Source organism: Telmatherina bonti, assembly GCF_933228915.1.
Source record: "Telmatherina bonti genome assembly, chromosome: 12".
In the NCBI taxonomy this organism is placed as follows: domain Eukaryota; kingdom Metazoa; phylum Chordata; class Actinopteri; order Atheriniformes; family Telmatherinidae; genus Telmatherina; species Telmatherina bonti.
The window spans coordinates 19,760,108-19,769,712 of NC_136610.1; positions in this window are offsets into that span (position 1 = coordinate 19,760,108).

The window sequence follows — 9,605 nt, forward strand, 5'->3', positions numbered from 1 at the left end:
AAAAAAAATGGCATCAAAAAGTTGTGCCTCTATAAATAAAACCCCTGCTATACGACTCACGGTGAGAAGAATCCCTTAATGTTGTGCAATTAGCCACTTACGTTGTTTATGTGAGTGTCACAAGGGAAGGAGCCTACATGTACTGATGATGCTACTTTAATTAGGTCCTTGTTGGATGGAGTGTGTCTGAAAAGCCTTCTGGTAAATAACCTGTAGAGCTTGACCGGGGAATCACTGTTTTATTGACACTTTCTTGCAGCCCGCTTATGTTTTTGAACGTAAAATAAGTTGTGTAGAGAAACGTTGCTTACAACTACAAGACTGAAGAAAGTGTAAATTTCCTCAGTTCTGACATGAGGGAATCTGTTTAGGTCTACCTGGTTGTTTACAGAGCTGCTGTATCCTCAGTGGGTTTTAACCACAGAATGAAGGGTTGCTTCACAGTGCTTAATTATATTTTAGACCTCTGCAAATTCACTTGATCATATTAGCATTACAAACAGCCAGAGTGACAACTCAAGCTATGTGTTACAATCTGGTCATCTCCAGACAGAAATCGATTTAAGATGTCCATAATGATGGGAACAAAAAGCCATTTATAGGAGTGACATTACATTACAGGGTAAAGAAACACTTAATTTCAATATTTCATTTATTATATAGCCGATTCTTCCTTCATGTGACATTGAAAAGTTAAGAGGTGACTGCATAATGAAGTAGGTTGAGTCTTTAGAGCAATGAAAGCAGACAATCCATACTGTTCCAGTTTTTTATTTAATATTTTGTCTGTTTTAAAATGTAAGATGTCCTTAATTACTGGCAGATTAGAAAGAATGATTCATTAGGTTATTCAATCTGAGCTGCAGTTATCTTTAATTAAATTCTTCATGCAACTTTGTGCTTCATTCTTACAAGTGAAAATGTAATTATAAACTAAGCTGTAGCACATACTATATAGCTTAAATTTATACATGATCAGCTGCAACATTAAAACCCATGATGGTTTAACGTCAGAAGCAGCTCGTCTTGTGACAATGCAGTGTTCTGGATCCTGGCATTCACATAGAATAGATGTTTTTTCACTTTTACCACCAAACTCAGTATGATGGAGACCAATCAGACCTTTGGGGACTTTTGGGGTTTTGGGGTTTTGAGAACACAATGTGGGGCTATTGATTTTAAAACCCGACTGATTTTGTACAAATCCCAGAATGGTTTAGACCCAGAATACATCTGTGATGTGTTCAGTGATCCAAAGACTTAGGTCAGCTATTCCAGACCACAGTCCAGACAGCATTTAGCTGTTATTCGGAGATTAAACTCTCATCAAATGTAGAAACTTAAGTTTGAAAACATTTTGTTTCTTATGCTCCTATGCATTAAATCTACATGGTAACCTTTCACTGTTCTTGCTTTTAATTATTTGATTTTAATAAATGATTTTACTGTGATTATTGCTGTTTTCTGTGATTTGTTGCTTTTAATGTTTTATGTAAAGCACTCTGAATTGTCTTGTACATGAAAGGTGCTATACAAATAAACTTGCTTTGTGTTTGCCTGCCCTCAGACTCCTCTGAGACCAATCTGATAAGATCTGTATAAAGCAAGTCCAATCTATAAAGATCTCTCTCAAAACCCACAGCTCCCAAAGAACCTTCTTAGCAGCTGTGGACTGCTAACGTCTTGAACCAGACACTCAAAGACACCTTTGGATATTCTTCTGAATCACCGGCTTGTCACAGCTCTTATCATGGAATTAGGAATTAGTTAATCAATATTAGGCAAATGGTTGTAATATTTTGGCTGATCAGTATTCACATTTGAGTGCATATTCACTGTATGTCTAATCTCTTTGCTTAACCTCAATGCAGTCAGTGGACAGTTACTGGTTTGATTTTCTTCTTCAAAGATGGAAACATCAAGTATAAAGATGCTGTTTTCATTTTTTTTTTTTTTTTAAATCCGACTAAATGTGGTCTCAGAAGGATGATCATGTTGCATCTTCTCTGAAATATTAAGATGTGTAGCATAGAAGTGATATGACATGAATTCTTTGACCAGATCACAACATTTAATAAAAATTGTGGGAATGTAGTTTTTTTTCTTTCAAATTGACATTGAAATCCAGAGAGGAGATTCTTTTTATATAAGATTTATAAAGTTTCATCTGTTGGGTTTCTGCTTACTACTGTTCCCTCCAGATGCCTACACACTGCTCAGAGGGCAAGTTGTTCTTATCATTAGACCTTGACGATAAATTATTTACCAAATACATTATTTACTGCCTTATAGCCAAAGGGCTTTATCGAAGGAGGAACCCCCCTCCCCTTGTCTGTTTACTTTCAGATATATGGAGACTTGTTTGAGAGAAAGTATAGCCTGTATCTTTAGTTTTTCTGACCAGACATAGGCCTACCTCATATATCTATGTGAAATTATATGCTTGATTTTAGTTTTGATTATCTTCTAAATGTGAAAAAGGAGTTCAATAATAGTTTTTCTCATAATTAGATCTAAAATGGTGTGCCAGTGATCTTAGAAACAGCTACACCAGCAGGGTCAGAGTACCTCAGCACAAGGTGTCTCAGTATATTTTGAGAAAATCCATTTTAATAGTATAATCAATAAATGATTAAGTTGTAGTCCTTAAAAAGTCAGTGAGTACAAAAAGCCTGACCTTTTGCTCTGGCTGCTTTAACAGAATCACAGAGTACCTGCCAGCATTAATCTTACCTTTTGAGGAGTTCTTATTATGATACACAATCTTTACAGTAATTAGATAGAGCTGTGCATTGTGTGGTGTAGTGTTATTGTTAAATCAATAAGCAGCAAAAGAAGGCTGTGCATTTTTGATGAAAATGCTTTTTCGTTCGACTTTGTACCCAGCACATTTTTCCCATTGAATTTTCAGACTGTCTGCTTGTTCTTGTGTTGGTCTCGTTCTGTGGCATGTAGTCACGTCTAAACATACAGATGAACGGCTCTTCAGATGCAGGTTTGTTGAGAATCTCATTAAACAGGTTACTTTAAAGGTCTCCCAGCCGGAACGCAGAACTCCAATCAGGATTAGGCTACTTGACCTAATTTAGCAACTAAGCAAACTGGATGACATATACAGCCTGACACAGAGCAATTTATTTTTATTCTGTTAATTGAAGTTATTGATTTTAACGTATTCTTCTAGTGAAGCTCTACAAAATGCTGTCCACCATTTTTCTCCAGATATAAATAAATCCAAGGCTACTGGTTAGATCCCCCATGAAATGAGATTCTTAATCCAGAAAACAATTTGATGTTTCATCTAATTGACACAGTAACATCTATTACAAAGGTGCAGATGTGTGGGTGGAGATTTAGTTTAGTAAAAGTAAATATAAACTCATCATCTCAAAAAGTGTTGATTTTAGTATATACTTTTGTCCAAAGAAAAAAAAAAACTGTTATAATTTATACTGTAATACAATTTGATGACACACTTTCAGCCTTTTTGTAGTTGCCTACAAGGAAGTTATAATAGTAACTGCACCAATTCTGATGCACTGTGGTCCTTATTGTTGTGCTTCTCAAATTTTTTGAGCAGCGACCCCCACAGTGGTGTTCACTACAACTGAGTGATTATCAAATGGGTCATCTTACAGACGTTCTTTAAATGTAAGGCTGGAAAACTATCAGAATCTTCATAAATAAGGAGAGTAAAGTGGTTTTTGCTGAATTTGGTTTACTGCTAGGCACGGCACTGGCAAGGCATCTGCTTCTCTTGTGGAGATAATACCACATTTATATTTGTAATTTGATATGAGTATTAAAAATAGTGGTGTTGGGATTAATGTGTTAAAAAAATCAAAGTGCTAATTCCACAGATTTTTGTCTGCTGTAATGGCTTCCTGTTGACAGCTTTGGTAATAACTGATATGATAAATGTATGTAAATATATAGTGTTTTACAATTATCTGGTGATCCCCTGGAAGATCTCACGACTCCCATTATGGTCTGAAGCCCCAGTTTGAGGATCTCTGCTATAGAGCACTGTGATGGCAGCATGAGCTGCCACACCAGTAAAGGTCTGGTAACTTTCTTGTTTTTTCAGTTAAACATTTTTAAAGATACACTTTCATTTTTTAGATTTCATACTTTTATTAACTGGGTTGACAAGGGCATCTGCAGGGGTGCCGGGCTCTCCCTTAGAGATAGGGTGAAGAGTCATCTGGGAGGGGCTCAGACTAGAGCCGCTGCTCCTCCGCATCGAGAGGAAGGAAGTTGAGGTGGCTCGGGCCTCTAGTCAGGATGCCTCCTGGACGCCTCCCTGGTGAGGTGTTCAGGGCATGTCCCTCTGGTAGGAGATCCCATTGAAGACCCAGGATGTGCTGGAGGGATTATATCTCTTGGCTGGCCTGGGAACACCTTGGGATTCCCCCCACAGAGTTGGCAAATGTGGCTGGGGAGAGGGAAGTCTGGGCTTCACTGCTTAGGCTGCTGCTCCTGCAACCTGACCCCGGATAAGCGGCAGAAGATGGATGGATGGATGGATGGGTTGACAGGGGGTTAACTGACTGGGTGCACACATTTAGTTAACTTACACTGTCACCTTGTTAATTTGGTTTGCTTTCAATTAATATACTTTCCTTTTGAGTTACCAGTTCCTGTGTTGGAGTTGCCCAGCCTGCCAAAGAAAGGAGTCCCAGCTGCGCTGGAGTTCCTCAAATCAGGCCAAGGCCTAATTGGGCTCAGCCATTTGTTTAGAAGTAAAGTGTAGCATGGGTTTAGGTTTTTCTTTTTGATTGTTGTTTTTGTTAGTTTTTTTTTGCATAATTTGGAATTTTCAGGTTGTTTAAATTACTTTCTCAATAGGTTATCTTTAACACTACACTGATTAGTTACATTTATGATATAGTTTGTTTAGAGTATTATATTGTTCCCCCCTGTGTGTCAAAGTGGCCTGATCAGCCAGTGTATATATGCATCCCTCGTGTGTCAGTTTGGTAGGTCAGTTAGTATTTAAGTTATGTTAATGCCAATGTTGAAGTTTGTTTCTTTGACCTCTTTTATGGGCCCAAAGTTATGGTTACAAAAAGATTTATTTCTATATTTTTAAATTAATGTAAACATCTGTAGAGGCCAATTAATGAAAGTCTATATAAGACAGGAAATTGTGTGTGTAAGGTGTGTTAGGCCGGAAAAGAAATTCAGTTTTGACCGCTTTGCCGGGAACACGCTGTAGGCGCAGAATGCCATTGGTTTATTGACTGTGGACATATTGGAGTTCGAAATGGGAAATAAATCTGCTTTTAAACTGCAACTGCAGCGTCTGGACAATTCATCAACATCAACCACATCAGGTAAAGCGAGTCAGCAAACTTTCCGATCCTAACATTCCAGAGGCTTAAAGCATTGGCTTATCCCCTTCAACATCTTATTTTTCAAAAATTCCTTGTGCCTCTCTGGGTTTTTTCGGCTTGGTCCCTCACAAGCACCAATGGCTGACCTCACTCACTATGGGAGATCCATTTGTTTAAAGGAGTTACCACCACCCTCCTTTTAGTTATTGTAATCTGTGTGCGTCACTTCATGAACTCTCAGATGACAAATACACTGTGTATGTGTGGCTCTCTGAGGCACTCCTGAAGCCCAGCGTGAGTGATTTGCAGAAGTGATTTGTAGTTTTACACTGGCACTATTAAACTGCTGTTTTATTTAATAGATTGATGAAGCCATTAATGCTGAATAGCTCAGGCTTTCTTTAGAGAGGACATTTACAGTTTGATAGTTCAGGCCTCTGCTTTCAAATCTACATTTGGAAACACTATGTTGTGCTGTGATAAAGCACCGTTCTATTAGGATAACACTGTACATTGCTTGGTGAAAAAAAGTCATCGGAATTTAACGAAGCAAGCAGGTAGGAACCTTCTGCTGAATATTTACTACATGGATGATTGTCTCTCACCTGGCAACACATTTTTTTTTAGCCCCAACTGATGCAATCTTCTCAAACCTTTCAACCATGTTTTAAAGACATGTTCATTCTGTCTAAGGAAAGTCACATTATTGGTATCAAGCAGAGAAAACATCTCAGGAGATTGATGAAAACTGTTAAAATTGGGTTAATTACTGCCCAACGTATTACTAAAAACTATATGAGCAATGTGGAACTGTTGTTATCCAGGAAGAAATGTCTGGAAAAAAAACTGAATGATGGTGATCAGTGATCACTACAACATTTGGTGAAATCAAAGATTAACAACAGCAGATTTCAGAGTTATGTTTATTACTGAAAGTAAGAGAAGTCCCATAAGCACATTGGTTACGGTTACATGATTTTTTTTAAAATTCAGAATTAATAATTCGGAATTAAAGTATTCTCCTATGAGTTTACATGAAAATAATAATTCAGAATAAAGGTTTACATGAAACACGTCCTTACCTAATTCCTCTTTAGAGCAGCGGGTTGGGAAGGGTTCTGATTGGACAGAAGGTGCAAGTGACGTGTCACATATACTGGAAATAAACAAAGGTGGCTCCCTGCTTCTTGTCTTGTCAGTTGTAACTTGTAAAAACTGTATAATGAGTACTAGTTTTGCTGCTATTTTTATTATAATTTTGAAGTAGAAGCTCAACACAAGCATACTACTTCACTTTTTGCAGCAACTGAGAAGAAGAAGATAGATAGACCACCAAACACAGGAGGCAAAACAATGCGCGTCATCGGGACGAGACAAGGTAACAAGCATGCGCAGAGTGACTGGAATAAACTTAGAGCGGAATCAAGCTTTACATGACAGAAGAATTAAATAGTTCAGAATTAAAATGCGAATAAACCAGCTGTGGTGGAAATCATGCACATAGGGTTAATTTCAATATGTTACTCCTTTATTAAGCTTCTTTTATGTAGTACAAAATATATATTCTGCACAGTTTAGAGTTGTTCAAAAAGCTTGCTTTAGTGGGTTCATGCATGAAACTGAATGTTCTGTTCAAGGCCTGTTTCAGCTTTGACTGTTATTATCTTCAAGCTGGCAGTTGTTTTGACTAGTGCTGCCAGGCAAAGGTTATTTGTGTATGGCGAAAGATCGCTGTAACACCCTGAGCAGGGGCAGAGCTCTCGAGACCTCTTGCTTTCAACAACTGGGCTTTGTCAATATACTGGACAGAGCACAGTTGATTTCTAGATTTATTTCTCATCAGATAAATTCCACGACAGTTTGATGTCAGAAGTGGGATTCGAACCCCTTACATCGGAATTAAGTAAAATTCTGAATAGAAATTTGCATTAGGAATTAAGTGTTTACATGGTCATTTTTCATCAGTTTAAAGCAGAATGAACTTTTATTTGGAATTAAACAGGAATTAAAACCATGTAAACGTAGCAAATGTGAACGGAGCTGAAGATATTTGGACGGACCAGCTGTGTAGCCATGAGAAACCCACTAATCAGAAAAAAAGGCTTCAATTTGTCAGGGGGCATAAAGATTGGAATCTTGAGCAACAGAAGAAGATCATGTGGTCTGATGGGTTCAGGTTTACCTTGCTGATGGGACCATCAGGGTAAGAAGAGAGGCAGATCCAGTGATGTAGCCATCATGCCTAGTGCCGACTGTACAAGCCTGCAAGGGCAGTCTTGGTTGAATTACCTGAATATACTGAAGGAGCAGGTTTTTTCGATCAATGGATTTTTTTCCATCCCTGATGGCACATGCATATTCCAAGATGATAATTCCAGGATTCTTTGGGCTCAAAGTAAAAAAGAGTGATTTAGGGAACACAAGACACAATTTTCACATGTGGCCAGAGTTCAGACCTGAACCCCATTGAGACTCTTTGGGATGTGCTGGAGAAGGCTTTGCGCAGTGGTCTGACTCTCCCATTATCAACTCAAGATCTTGGTGAAAATTGGATGGAAATAAATCTTGTGACATTGCAGAAGCTTATCCAAACAACACTGCAGCAAATGTGTGCCTTATAAGCAAAAGGCAGTCCAATGAAAATATTAGTGGGTGAACTTTGTTTTTTGATGACTGTAATTTTGGCCACGTTGGTGTAGTATGACCAAGTAAAAAATCTAATTGATATTACTACCTCCAATTTTATGGAAGTAAGAATTTTAAATTCAGCTTTTGATTTCACAAGGAGCCATACAAAGAGAACATGTAAGGCTAATTATTATTGTAGCGTATTATCATTAACGTTAACCTGTGATCCAATGTCGGAGCGACGGTGGGTGTTTTAATTATGAATTCGCTGTGTCCTTACACAAGCGGACGATCTTGGGGCACCACTCAGCCCTAAATTTTGTTATACGGTCAGGCAGGGAATACCGTAATATGACAATGATATTTGTCTAATAACAGATAACCATCAGTCTCAAAATACGCTTCCTGTAAGTTTTCGTCAGAGGGAACAAATCACTTCCTTAAAGATTGATCATGCTACCACAACTTCTTAAAATACAACACACTTTATTAAAAACCACACCGGTTAAAATCATCAGGCACAAATGAAATTAATAATGTAAACCAGAAATAGCGTCAGCAAGCATCAAATACTGAATTAGCCAAGATGATAGAGAGAGAGTTAGAGCGAGTATGGAAGCTCGAGCCGAGTCAACAGCGTAAATGTAAAATAAGATTATTAAAGGTAAAGCTTACATAATTTACACAACTAGGATGGTTGGAAAGATGGCAAGTCTAATGAAGTTAACGAAATATGTCAGGGTATCCGGCGGTTACCGGGGGAGTGGATTTAAAAAGGGCAGTTTCTGCTTACTAAGACACCAGCTGGATCGGAGACAGTGAAATAATGGGTCGGCCTTACTTCAGCGCCTTGGTGGTCGAGAACCCGAACCTTGGGTCCAGTGGGCAAGGATTCAGTGGTCGTCCTGATACTTGTCCAAAGGGGACCTCCGCAGAAGTCAGGAGCTCGCCTGGAACCGCCTGGTTTGACGTCTGAAGCTGGACCCAACTCCGATTAGAATCCACGGGTCACGGTTGCCGACAAAGTTCTGGGATCAACTGGAGCAGAAATGTTCGGGTCGTCCGTGTGTTACTGGTCAGTCTTTGAGGCCGGGAGAGCAGCTTCGATGGTGTGTCAGAAGCAAAAATTGTTCAGCCAGAATTGGATGAGTTTTCTGGTGTTAAGCAGTCGAGCGAGTGAGCTTACCTAATAAAAACGAACACGACGCCAGACGGACAAAAACACGACTAAAGCAAACATCAAACGAAAACGAAAAGAAAAAAAAATAAGAGAGAAACAAAAGAAAACGAGAGAGAAAAACGAGAGAGGAAACAAAAGAAAAAAAGGTAAGAACAAAAGAAGACAAAAGAAGAAAGCGAGTTCCGGGAAGACCCGCAGTTAAATTTGCCGGTGCTCTGGGGCGGACTTTAGATTATCCAATCAGAGCGCGGGGTCAGGACATGGGGTCTGAAGGTTTGGTCAAAATACTAAGTTCTTGGGGAATTAAACTTAACATTTTTCCAACCTCAAAACATGTCTATAAAATCCATTTGTAGATCAGAAGAAGTATGAAAGATCCTTGTAAACATGAACCTTAAAACAGTTGTGCTACTGTTAAAAGGGGAAAGGTTTGTTAACAGGTACAAAACATTTCATCAAGA